Genomic DNA, 13,295 nt, shown 5'->3' with positions numbered 1-13,295 from the left:
ACACTCCCAGCCAGGGCTGGCTCTAGCACTGGCACTCACAGTGCAGCTGTCGTTTTTTGGTGCCCATTTCCTCCTTCTCCATGAATTCCCTCACTACCTCTCACCAACAATGCACCTCATCTCTCTATAGCACCTTTCTGACATACATTTCATTTTTTATAGCGCTACTCATAGCTTACTCACACTCGGTCTGTGATCTGCATGGTACACCTTCTTTGTAGCAGGCACATTAACCCCCTGAGCTGTGTGGTTGGCAGGAGTGCCCCTGTGAGTGCACTGTGAGTGATGCGACACTGTGAGTAGGGTAAGAGGAGTGACTACAATGTGAGTGAGGTGACCATATGAATTTGAATGCGGATGGAATGTGGAGAGTGGGACGAATGAATGCATGGTTAGTGATGGGCTTGTTTGAGTGAGATTGAGCAGTGAGGGGGGGCAGGTAAGTGAAGTGTCACATGAGTACATGGTGAGTAGTGTGCTCGTGTGACTGCAAGGTGAGGCACAGGGTGAACAGTGAAAGTGCCTTGCAAGTGCAGAGTGCTCACTGTGAGTGCAGGGTGAAGCCCTTTTAGCCATATGGGCGTTGCGCGCCTGCCCTCATATGAGGGTACATGACTAATAGAGCAGCTTAGCACATATAGCGGGCGGTTGTGCAGGGTTGGAGTGGACTCAAATATTGTGTTCGAGGCATATGAGCTGTAGATCATATGCTGTGCATAGATTGCCATCTAGTGTTGGATCCGGATGTTTGCACTTTGTTTTTCTTCGAAGAAGTCTTTTCCAGTCACGAGGTAGGTGACTCCTCCTTTCGGTAATAGTGCGCATGGGCATCGACTCCATTGTTAGATTGTTTTTTCCGCCATCGGGTTCGGATGTGAACTGATGCGCTCCGGTTGAGCACCATTCTTCGGGCCCCCTTCGCACAATCCACTACCCTCTACGGTATTGTTTATCAATCACGTTTCCCATTCTCCGCGTTTAGTTTACACTCAAACCTTCAATCGATTCGTGGAAGGCCGCTGGGCCTACCTGTTCCGAGGTCGGTAGCAGTTGATGGAACGGACTCCATTTAAGTTCTGTCCAGGGTGTCGCGCTAAGTTTCCACACACCGACTTGCACGAAGTGTGCAACCTTTGCCTCTCCCCGGAACACGGCAAGAAGGACTGTGACGCACGTCGGTCGTTTCGATCGAAGAAGACGCTCCGTGACGGTCGTGCATGACATCATGAAATGTACCAGCAAAGTCGCTCCGCGCCAGATCCTGGAGACTAGCCTGAACAAGAAGAATCACAAGCGTAGGAAGCCGAAATGGAGGAGCAACACATCTCCGTGTTTGAAGCCGACTCCGAAGCTGAAGATCTTACACCGGGACAACGGATCGTGACTAAAGAGACTTCCTTCCCCTACCACATGGCTTGGGGGCCAAATTTACAGTGTGGTTTGTAGCCAAGGGCTGCACTGGTGGGGGCGGGGTCAGTGGGGGGGGGGGCTAGTGCAAAAAAAACTGTGACCATGAGGTTGAACACAGGCCCCTGCAGCAGACTCATTCGTCCACTGAGCCACCAGACCTGGCATACAAACATCTGTCTGTCTATCTCTGATGTATACACTGGTTTCTGGCTATAGTCTGGCTGGGTCCCTGCTAATCAGGGCCCCAGTCTCTCTGTTCTCTCTAAACGACTTGGTGTGCATATTAGATGCACTAGTGATTGGATACTGTGGTACCTTATGAGCCCCTAGTATATGGTACCATAGGTACCTAGGGCATAGGCATAGGCACTTCACAGGCCTACCAGGTGCTGCAGCATGTATTATGCCACCCCTGGGAAGCAGACTCCATCTGACACCACAGGCCTGCTACTGCAACCTGGGTGAGGTAGTGTTAGCACTCCTCACTGAGGTATAGGTTTCTGTATCTCACAATATACACACACATATAAACGATCAGCCACCCCTATGGCAGGCCCTATCAATCCTGAGGGCAGGGTGCTTGGTTTACTATGTGAGGGGGTGCTTCTGCCTGAGCAGGACCCCTCTGCAGCTGGCAGAGTCTATTCTCTGTGGCTGTTTGTGGATGCGGTTAAACCATATACTCTTAAGTACATTATAACCTTGCGGTAAAATCTAACTTTGGAATGACTGCATCAAAACATGTCGTGTTTGGTGTCAAACAACTTGGAATCATACCCCCACACCAGTAACTGGTGTGGGAGTATGATCCCACCCTTCTAGAGGGGACGACATGTACCTACTGTGGTAACACAGTAGAAATCTGAAAGAGCCCTGGCATCACAAAATGGATGCCACCAGCGCAGACACTGGGCTGCCCTCCTCCTCCTGCTGCTGACAGAAACTCGCAGTGGAGGAGGCCCAACAATAGGCATCCTGTCACAGGGAGGTGTCCCTACCTTCCAGACAGGAATTAGCGTATTGGGGCTGGGTGGGTGCACTTCTAGAGTGCTTTGAAGTCCTGCAATGGGGGAACAGTAGGCTCCTCTGTGCATATGCCAGCTCAAACCGGTTCAGGGGCTACCTGTCCCTGCTCTGGCGCGAAACTGGACAAAGATAAGTGGGTGTAACCACCCCCTACCCTGACCCTCCCAGAGGAGTGGTCCTAGAGCTAGTCCCTCCCCTATCTTCAGTATAAGATAGCAAACCTTGCCATTGCAAAGCAGATAACCCTTGACGACGCTCTACAAAGAAGAATCCTGGCCCTTCGACGTTCCACTACCTTTGGAAGACAGAAGAATCTCCCTTGGAGTCAAGGAGTGAATCCCCTGCTTGGCAGGTACCAAAAACCTTAATCAGCGGTTGTAACTTTCCCGCTCCCGCCGGAGTCTGAAGTCCCTGCAGCCCCGGAAGTGGATTTCCTGACTTCTCGACGGCCATTGTGAGTCCCCAGCAGAGCTGAGGCGAGTGGACCCCACGAGTGACGAGGAACAGCAATACCCGGGTACCGTGCACTATTGTCGAGTGCAACCCCTTCACGACGTTCTACGAACTTGTGCTTTGGACCATTTGTGACCCAAGCCTCCAGCAGGTTTTGCAGCGAAAATCATAGGCCTACCCCGTCCCGGTGACCGTGGGCTCCTGTGAAGCATTTCCTCAAGAGGCGTCTTCGCGATCCCTTGCCCGTTGGCTTGTGCGTCCCCCGAAGGCTTTCTTATCGACTCAAAGGGCTCCCCTGGTTGCTCCAGGCCTGCCCTCACTCGCCCTCGCTGGGTGAGTCCGTCAGACCTTGCTGTTCTTTTTCGATTTCCACGAGACTTGCTGTTGCCAAGGCTTGTTGACTCCAATCTGGTTGCCGACACCTCAGTAAGCTGCAGATGTCGTGGGACACTCCGAATCCAGCTGCTGGTCATCGTCGATCCTTCCTGGACCTCGTGAGCGAAGAGTCAAAACACCATCGACCTGAAATCACCCGACATCCGTGGTCAGCCATCTTCCTGGCCACCGGTCACTGGTAAGTGACTTTGAACACTGTCCCTTCAATTTTCAGGTCATTTGCATCTCGAATCCACCCTTGAATTCCACCGGACACTTCTTCAGTCGACGCACGCAGCAAGTATTCTTTGGTCTCCATAGAAAACAGCGACGCGACCCGATACCAAAAGACACCTATGCACCCAGCTTCTCTGGGTGAGGTAACTCGTGCACTCCGGTGCCCTAGTGTGTGTTGGCTCTCAAATTACTTACCTTGTAAGTGGCTTGCTTGTAGACTTCCTCGAAGTACCCTAAAACTTTAAAAATCAAACCGCGACCTGCTCCATTGTAATCCATAGGGAACCCCCGTCTCCCGTGGGTCTGTTACTTACCTGCTTTCACTGCAGCAGTGAAGCCCCAGCGATTCTACAGGCCCTAGGCCTTGTCATTTTGTAAGTTGAGTTTGTTAACCCATTTTTTTAGTATATGGTCTGGTACGCCCCTAGGTCCCCAGCCATATTTGTGCTTAACTTATTGTGAAACGTTGATATTTGAATGTGTTCCTGGCTTCTAATCTCATAAAGAGATTGGTAGAGTGTGTCTAGAAATAAATACATATATATTTGATAAATATACCTGTGTGGTGTCCCTTCATTTGGTAATTCCAGAGATTATAAGGTAAAACAAGCTGCTTTACATTCCTCTGAGACTTAGCCTGAAGGCTGCTCTCAACAGCTACCACTAGGATAGCTTTCTTTAAAAGGTTGTCTTAAACCTATCTACCATAAGAGTCGAATTGGACTGGTGCAAGGTGGCCACTATAACTAGTGACCAGCATATGCTAGGCCAACTTTTCAGTCTGTCTGTCTCCGTTCTATGTGCGTCTGTCTGTCTGTCTCCGTTTTATCTGCGTCTGTCTGTCTGTCTCCGTTCTATCTGCGTCTGTCTGTCTGTCTGTCTTCGTTCTACCTGCGTCTGTCTGTCTCCGTTCTGTCTGCGTCTGTCTGTCTGTCTCCGTTCTATGTGCGTCTGTCTCTGTCTGTCTCCGTTCTATGTGCGTCTGTCTCCGTTCTATGTGCGTCTGTCTCCGTTCTATCTGCCTCTGTCTCCGTTCTATCTGCCTCTGTCTCCGTTCTATCTGCCTGTCTCCGTTCTATCTGCCTCTGTCTCCGCTCTATCTGCCTCTGTCTCCGTTCTATCTGCCTCTGTCTGTCTGTGCCTCTGTCTGTCTGTGCCTCTGTCTGTCTGTGCCTCTGTCTGTCTGTGCCTCTGTCTGCCTGTGCCTCTGTCTGTCTGTGCCTCTGTCTGTCTGTGCCTCTGTCTGTCTGTGCCTCTGTCTGTCTGTGCCTCTGTCTGTCTGTGCCTCTGTCTGTCTCTGCCTCTGTCTGTCTCTGCCTCTGTCTGTCTCTGCCTCTGTCTGTCTCTGCCTCTGTCTGTCTCTGCCTCTGTCTATCTGCGTCTGTCTGTCTGCGTCTGTCTGTCTCGTTCTATCTGCGTCTGTCTGTCTCGTTCTATCTGCGTCTGTCTGTCTCCGTTCTATATGCGTCTGTCTGTCTCCGTTCTATCTGCGTCTGTCTGTCTCCGTTCTATCTGCGTCTGTCTGTCTCCGTTCTATCTGTGTCTGTCTGTCTCCATTCTATCTGCGTCTGTCTGTCTGTTTCCGTTCTATCTGCATCTCTCTGTCCCTGCCTCTGTCTGTCTCTGTTCAAACAGGAAGCTTACAGCTGACTTTTAAAGGGCCTTTTGGGAAGCTTTCCGATGGTGCTATGAGGTCAGAGGCCTGCAGTAAACACAGAACATGGCTTCAGGAGCATACGTAGTGAATACCTATTTAATACGTAATCACTACGTATGCTCCTGCGGTCATCTTCTGTTACTGCGGACCTCACAAGAAACGTAGACCCAGCAAGGCAAGGTCCGCGAGCTGCCAATAAAGGCCTGGCGGCCCGCGGGCTGTACTATGAGTACCACAGCCCTACCATCTCCCCCATAAAAAGGCTCAAGTCCCTCCCCTGCCTTCGGGCCAAGGTCAGCACCGAGAAAAGGTTTTGAGCGCCCGCCTTAGAGTTCAGCGCCGAAACATAAACAGCCTTCCGGCTCGGGCTCTACTCGTCCCCACGCCGGTGCTGACTCGAAACCTTCGATGTCGAAATCCAAACACCTTTTGGTTTCCGTGCCACCGGTGCATAAGGCTAAATCTTCGGAGCCAAAACTTTTGACACCAAAACTGGCCGCTAAAGAAAGTACTTCAACTAAAGAGCCTCAGTCCTATATTCCACCTTCGGATCCGAAACAGAAGGAGATTGCGATTCATCCAGAAACTGGACATCTTCATGCCAAACTTCCTGAGGAGAGGAAAATGGACCTACAACAAGACTACCACATTCCTCTAAAAAGGAAAAATGTGAGTACTAACCCTTCCCCACCATACATTCCACCTTCACCCATTGATCCAAATTTACTAATTACACCTAGACATTCTTCTCCACCACCATCACCTGACCCACAGGATACAGGGAATGGGGATATAGATGACTACACACCACAGGATACTGACCCATGGGATAATTATAATGCTGAGCCTCAACCAGATAATGACCCAGACCTATATCCACTCAGACCCCCTCCTCCAGATGATAACATTGGATATATTGAGCTTGTTAACAGAGTTGCACAATATCCTGGAGTAGAGCTTCATAAAGAGATTTTAGAGGATGACTTTCTGTTTGACACAAAGTTAATCTCAAAGGGCTACACAAACATTACTAATGCTAAAGGGTACGCTCAAACATACTGCTGACATCTTTAAAGATCCTGTAAGAGCTAGAATCTTCACTCCCAGGGTAGAGAAAGTACAAATCTGCACCTAATGACCCTGTAGTTATCAAAGGCCAGTTACCCTTGGACTCTGTTAGTTTCCAACGCTCGTAAAAGAGCTAATTCGCAAACAGGGGAAGCCTCTTCTCCTGATAAAGAGTCCAAACTAATTGACGCTTCGGGCAAAAGGGTAGCGTCACAAGCAGCTAATCATTGGCGCATTGCCAATGCTCAAGCACTATAGTCAGGGTATGATAGAGCTCATTATGATGAGTTTGAAAAGCTCATTGAAGTTCATCCTAATGAGCAGAAGTCTAGAGCTAGTGCCCTATTCAAGAGGGTAAATGAATAACTAATGCCTCTATCAGGTGTGCTCTAGATCAGGCTGACGCAGCAGCTCGGGCAGTAAACACTAGTGTACTGCTCCGTAGACATGCTTGGTTAAGAATTTCAGGATTCAATCCTGGGGTACAAGCCTCTATTCTTAATCAACCCTTTGACAAAGAACACCTCTTTGGTCCAGCTGTCGATACGTCAATAGAAAAGATGAAAAAGGATACTGAGGTTGCTAAGTCCATGGGGGCCTTACAATCACCTTCCAACAGAGGATCCTTTTGTTGCTCATTTTTCAGAGGCGGCTCCAAAAATGTGTCTACAGACAATCCCTCCTCTTAAACGGGCAACAATCACTCACCCTCTTCAAGAGGTTATTTTAGAGGTGGATGTAGAGGAAACACAGTCAAGGGAAGAGGCTGAGGTAACTTCCCCTGCTAACACCAATAGTGACTTCCTTTCCATACCCCCGACCATTCCCCTCCTGGTGGGGGACGTCTTTCCTAATTTCTACTCATTTGGAATACGATTACATCAGACAAATGGGTTCTACAAATTATCCAATCTGGTTATTGCCTGGAGCTTACAAGCACTCCACCGAACATTCCTCCAAGGTAACACCTCATGTCACTAGAACATCTCACTCTTCTAGAGAAAGATGTTCTCTCTTTGTTGCAGAAAGGTACAATAGAACCAGTCCCTTTACCATACCAGGGAGCAGGGGTGTACTCCCTCTACTTTCTAATTCCCAAAAAGGACGGCTCTCTCAGGCCTGTATTAGACCTCAGAACTAAATCTATACGTTCAGTCGGACCATTTTCATATGGTAACACTCCAACAAGTGCTTCCCCTTCTTCAGCAAGGCGACTTTCTCTCCACTCTGGATTTAAAGGACGCTTACTTTCATATTCCAATACACCCTGCGCACCGCAAATACCTCTGGTTTGTGGTAGCAGGTCAACACTATCAATTCAAAGTCCTCCCATTCGGAGTAACAACCGCACCCAGGGTTTTCACAAAATTCTTGGCAGTAGTCGCAGCCCAACTAAGATGACAACATATTCATGTCTTCCCATACTTAGACGACTGGCTCATAAAGGCCAGCTCGCACAACAGCTGCCTATGCCACACACAAAAATCTGTGCAATTGCTCCACAAGCTAGGATTCACAGTAAATCTGTCCAAATCCCGTCTCCAACCATCCCCGTTTCAAGCATATCTAGGAGCTACTATAAACACACAAGTTCTAACATACCCAACTCCAGCCAGAGTCCGGAATATACAAACCCTGATGTCTCAGTTTCAGCTTCAATACTCCTTACCAGCTCGAGTGTTCATGCAGTGACTGGGAATGATTTACGTCTTGCATTTTTATAGTCCCCTATACAAGACTTCAAATGCGTCCCCTACTGGAATGCTTAGCACGTCAGTGTAACCAAGCTCACGGTCCGTTATCAGATCTAGTGTTGGTAGATGGCTGCACCCATCACTCTCTGCAGTGGTGGAACACACAAAACCTTTTAAAAGGGCGGCCCTTCAGCGACCTGGTTCCACAGATAGTACTGACAGCAGACTCATCACTGACAGGTTGGGGAGCGCATCTCCAAACCCACACAATTCAGAGCATTTGGAGCTTGCAGCAGAAACATCTTCATATAAATCACCTAGAGCTGCTAGCGATTTTTCTGGCACTGAAAGCATTTCAAGTACAGCTAGTACGCAAGACTGTCCTAATTCATACAGACAACATGACAGCCATGTACTACATACAAAAACAGGGAGGGACACACTCTCTCCAGCTGTCACAGCTAGCACAGACCAGCTGGAAATGGGCCATACATAACAAAATCTATCTCCTAGCAGAACATCTTCCAGGAGTAGACAATCAGAGGGCATATTTGCTCAGTCGTCAGACACAGCAAATCTGCGAATGGGAAATACACCCTCAGGTTCTCTTCCCATTCATCCAAATATGGGGATTCCCACACATAGACCTGTTTGCCACGCATCTAAACGCGAAATGCCCAAACTTCGCGTCCAGGTATCCACACCCATTGGAAGCGGTTTGTGATATACTGTAATAACAACCACATCAACCCGCTTGATGTTTCTGTACAAAACATATGTTATTTTTTATATCTACAACATTCCAATTTAGCGTACACGTCCATACGCTTACATCTGGCTGTATTAGCTGCATACCTCCAGAATAGACAACATCTATCTCTTTTTAGAGTGCCTGTTATCAAAGCCTTTATGGAGGGACTCTAGAGCCATTCCCCCAAGACGTCCACCTGCTCCAGTGTGGAATCTCAATGGGTCCACCCTTTGAGCCATTGCACAAACGTGAACTGAAATTTCTCAGATGGAAAGTTGCTTTCCTCGTTGCTATCACATCACTCAGAGTGGGTGAACTTCAGGCATTAACTATAGAAAAACCTTTTTTACAAATGCACCTAAATAAAGTGGTTCTTCGGACTAATCCTAAATTCCTTTCTAAAGTCATTTCTGCTTTTCTTATCAATCAATCTTTTGAGTTACCTGTGTTCTTCCCTCAACTAGATTCGGTGGCAGAACGTGCCCTACATACATTAGATGTGAAGGGAGCATTGATTTATTGCATAGAAAGGACAAAACCTTTCCGTAACACAAATCAACTATTTGTCACTTGTGCTCTGCCACACAAAGGCAATCCCATATCAAAATCCGGTATTGCAAGGTGGATAGTCCAGTGCATTCAAGTATGCTATGCAAAAGCAAAACGAACGTTAACATTTTCCCTTAGAGCGCACTCTACACACAAACTGGGGGCTTCTATGGCATTCGTAGGAAATATACCCATAGATGACATTCAAAGCTGCAACATGGTCTGTACCTCACACATTCACAAAACACTATTGTGTAGATGTGTTAGCAAGACAACAAGCAAGAGTGGGCCAGGCAGTTTTACGTACACTATTTCAGCCCACTGCAACAGATACAGGTTAGCCACCGCTTTGGGAGATGACTGCTATGTAGTCTATGCACAGCACATGATCTACAGCTCATATGCCTTGAACGGAAAATGCTACTTACCCAGTATGCATTTGTTCTTGGCATATAGTTCTGTAGAGTCGTATGCGCCCACCCGCCTCCCCGGGTACCTATACCTGTTGCAGTAACATCTTACTTAGATGCATGCATTCATGAACATCTCCTTTTACTACTCTTACTAACTCCATTATCACCATAAAACAATCTAACAATGGAGTCGATGCCCATGCGCACTATCAGCGAAAGGAGTAGTCCCCTACCTCGTGACTGGAAAAGACTTCATAGATGAGAAACAAAGTGACAACATCCTGATCCAACACTAGATGGCGATCCATGCACAGCATATGACTCTACAGCTTTATATGCCAAGAACCGATGCATACTGGGGAAGTAGCATTTTCCTTATTTCTGATGGATTCTTCTAATTGCATATTCCTCACCTTGTGAATACCTACTGGCCTCAGACTGTTGGCGACATTGCAGCAGATAGAGGCTTTTCACAAAGCCATGCTACAAATATTTGGCACCCTTCTGGCCCCATGTTTCCTGGGGGTTTTCATTTAGCGCACATCTTACTCCTGGCTGCCTGAAAATAGAGTGTTGTCAGGCTGACCTTTGCTCAGCCTGTCAGGCATTTTTTATAGTGGCCAAACAGTGAGGGGGGTTGGCCCCTTAGCCCACTAGGACTGGCCACAGCTGCTGATAAAAACTTCTGTGATGAAGTGGGACCTTAAATTGTTTCTCATATTCCTTTTGTTTTACCTCTTTGAGTCTATGCAGAACTGTCCTTGGCGTCTCCTAACTCTCACAACAGTTTTTCACTGTAATAACTTCAACCCATCACGTGAGTGAACTTCAATCTCTATTTATGCAGCCTCAATACACTACCTTCTCCCCAGACAAACTGGTGTTGTGGACCTAGAGCTGCCTTTCTTCCAACAATTCACAGCTCCTTCTCATGACTGACAATCCATGCTTTTGACATTCCTTTCTCTGTCTTGCCCCTTGAAAGAGGAGGAGAGACTCCATTGTTTGGACTGCAAAAGAGCTTTGCGCTTTTGCATTGAATGTGCTAAAGACCACTGGGTGGACGATCAGCGCCTTGTGGGGTATCTCTGCGACAAAGAAGGGTAAGACAGTACAGAAAATGACAATATCAAGGTGGATAGTCCTTTGTATTAAAATGTGCACTGCACTGGCTTTGAGTCGCGGCCCCTGTAGGGTCCGAGGGCTCATTTGACCAGTGCCAATACTGCTACCACTGCGTTGGCACACAACATGCTTGCTCCGGACATCTGTCGGGCTGCGGCGTGTGCGTCATTTCTCATGTCAATACTACCTTGATAGCCTGGTTCTGTGGGAGAACCATTTAACCTTGTTGTCCTCGACATTTTGGCCTGAGCCATTCCACAGACCAACCACCTTGGGAGGTATTGCTTTGTTAGCTATTCACAAGAAGAAGAATCTGCAGCTATAAGTATCCATCAGTAGAACAAGTTACTTGCCTTCAATAATGCTCCAGCTGATGGAAACCCTCTCCAGCTGTATTCTGCAGAATGAGACCAGTCTACAGACTGTCACATCTGATCATTAATTTAGCGGTGCATCTGAGGGAGCTGACAGAGTCAAGAAAGAAACTGACCTCAGCTCGCTGGGGTGGCACTTATACACTGCTCCGATGTCACCACTTCTGGGGCAGGACTAAGTCAATGCAGAGCTGTGCAATTCCATCTGCCGGAGTGCAGGAACAATGCTATAAAAAGTCATGTATTCCAGTATGGTGCCTGGGGGTATTCACAGGGTGATGAATCTGCTGTTAGATTATCTACCAGAAGGAACTTAGTTCTGCTGGAGTGTATGATTATCCATTGATTCTGCTTTGTTGAGGCATCCTTCCCCATTGTGTGGGTTTGATGCAGTGCTACGTGCGTGAGGATGTGGTAAATTTAAGTCAAGTTCTTCTGCTTGGTTAATATGCTGATAGATGAAAAGCTATGAACCATTTGTCATCTATATGGATTTGCCATATTGTGACTAAAGTTGCCAGAAATTATTTGTGTAAGACGATGGACGAATATAATTTGATATAAATTTGTTGTCAGAAGTGGAAAGATGCCCAGAGTTGATAGCAGCCACCCTGAGTGAGTTTTTAATATAAATCATTTGTTTTATTTTTTTATAGAGCACTTCACAATTAGGGAATCTTAAAGAAACACGTTAGTTAGTTTCCTCACCTTAGAATATCCCCAGGCGTCAGGCTGGATCTGGAAGATTTTTGTAGCAATACGCCTTGCGCATCGCTAGGCGTCGTCTGCGGCTCCGCGTCCGTCGTCGGCGTCGTGCGCCGGGATGTCGTCGGAATACTTAGACGCCACCCTCGCGCGCTGACGTCAGTTCTTCTTTTTTCCGCGCCAGTAAGCGCCGATCCGGGAGAGCTTACCCCTAGTCATTTTTTGACTAACTTTTTGAACCCTTTTTGGTCATCGACTCGACTCTGGTGCCGGTAGCATTCCTGGTTTTAAGGCCTGTGACGCCTGTCATCGCTTGATGTCGGTGACGGATCACCATCGCCGGTGCCTGTACTGCTTGGGGGCCGACCACGACGCGGAGTCGTGCCTGGATTGCCAGGCCTTGACGTCGAAGGCTAGGCGGGAGCGGTCCCGTAAGCTTCTCGAGCTTCGGCACTCTGCTCCGCGCTGCTCTCGGTCCCGGTCCAAGAGGAGGTCCAAGGACCGGTCGTGGAGTCGTAGCCATCGTCATCTCTCGTCGGGGTCGTCTGGTAAGTCCAAACACTCCAAACATTCTAAGAAGTCCAAGAGACGACATCGCTCTTCGGACTCCCCTCGCCGGTCGCACGACCCAGCTGAGGGTCCGAGTGGTTCCACCCCCGCGGCTCCGTCGGAGCTGCAGGAGTCGCGTCCGCCCCCATACCCGCCGGTCCCTGGGACTGACGTGACTCCGGCGGAGGTCAGTGCCTTCCTCATGGCCATGAGGAGCCTTGCTCCGCCGTCGACGCCTGCCGGCGCGCCTTCGGGCCCCGCAGGGTCGACTGGGCGACCTCGCGTGCTGGCGGCTCCGGCGCCGTCAACGGCTCCGGCCCCGACTCCGCAGGTCCCCGAGGGATCCAGGCCTGGATCTCTGCCGGCGCCGCTCGACCTCACGACGCCTCCTCTGCCGGCGCCGACACCGGTTCCACCTCCGACGCCGTCTCCGGACGACATTGTTCCTCAGTTTAGCCCCGGTCCGGACCCGGCGTCGGTGCGGCGCCGTCCGACGCCGTCACCGGTGCCGATGGGTGACCGTTTCATCTACCGTCCGGCTCCGATCATTCCTCCCGTGTATCGGGAATCGGATGACGAGGGCAACTGGGAGGGGTCTGTGGACCCTCTGGCCGCACAGGCCCAACTTTCGCAGGACTGGGCAGAGGAATTGGGGGATGCCAGCGGTCTGGATACCTCCCCAGACGCTGGTTTCATCTCTCCTCCGACTGTGGCCTCGGAGGAAGGTGCAGCTTTTTCTGTGGTGCTGCGCCAGGCAGCCGAAGCCCTTGGGCTGGAGTTGCCTGGTGTGGCAGTGAGGACGAACGTCCTCACCGAGGTCCTCCAACCGACAGCAAGCTCCACTGAGCCTCTGCTGCAGTTTAATGAGGCCCTCATTGACGTTCTACAGGGCACTTGGTCCAAGGCCTC

At 49.3% G+C, this 13,295-nt stretch overlaps 1 protein-coding gene across 7 annotated transcripts in view; it reads left to right on the top strand.

Annotated features, from left to right (window-relative positions):
* The window catches only part of ACLY (ATP citrate lyase), a 463,802-nt gene that overhangs the window by 140,104 nt on the left and 310,403 nt on the right, over positions 1-13,295 (top strand). The gene's annotated exons all lie outside the window — the stretch shown is intronic.

The sequence above is a fragment of the Triturus cristatus genome, chromosome 1_1 (assembly GCF_964204655.1).
Source record: "Triturus cristatus chromosome 1_1, aTriCri1.1, whole genome shotgun sequence".
Lineage (NCBI taxonomy): Eukaryota > Metazoa > Chordata > Amphibia > Caudata > Salamandridae > Triturus > Triturus cristatus.
The sequence above is the reverse complement of the archived record's forward strand: the minus strand, read 5'-3'. Positions and strand labels throughout refer to the sequence as shown.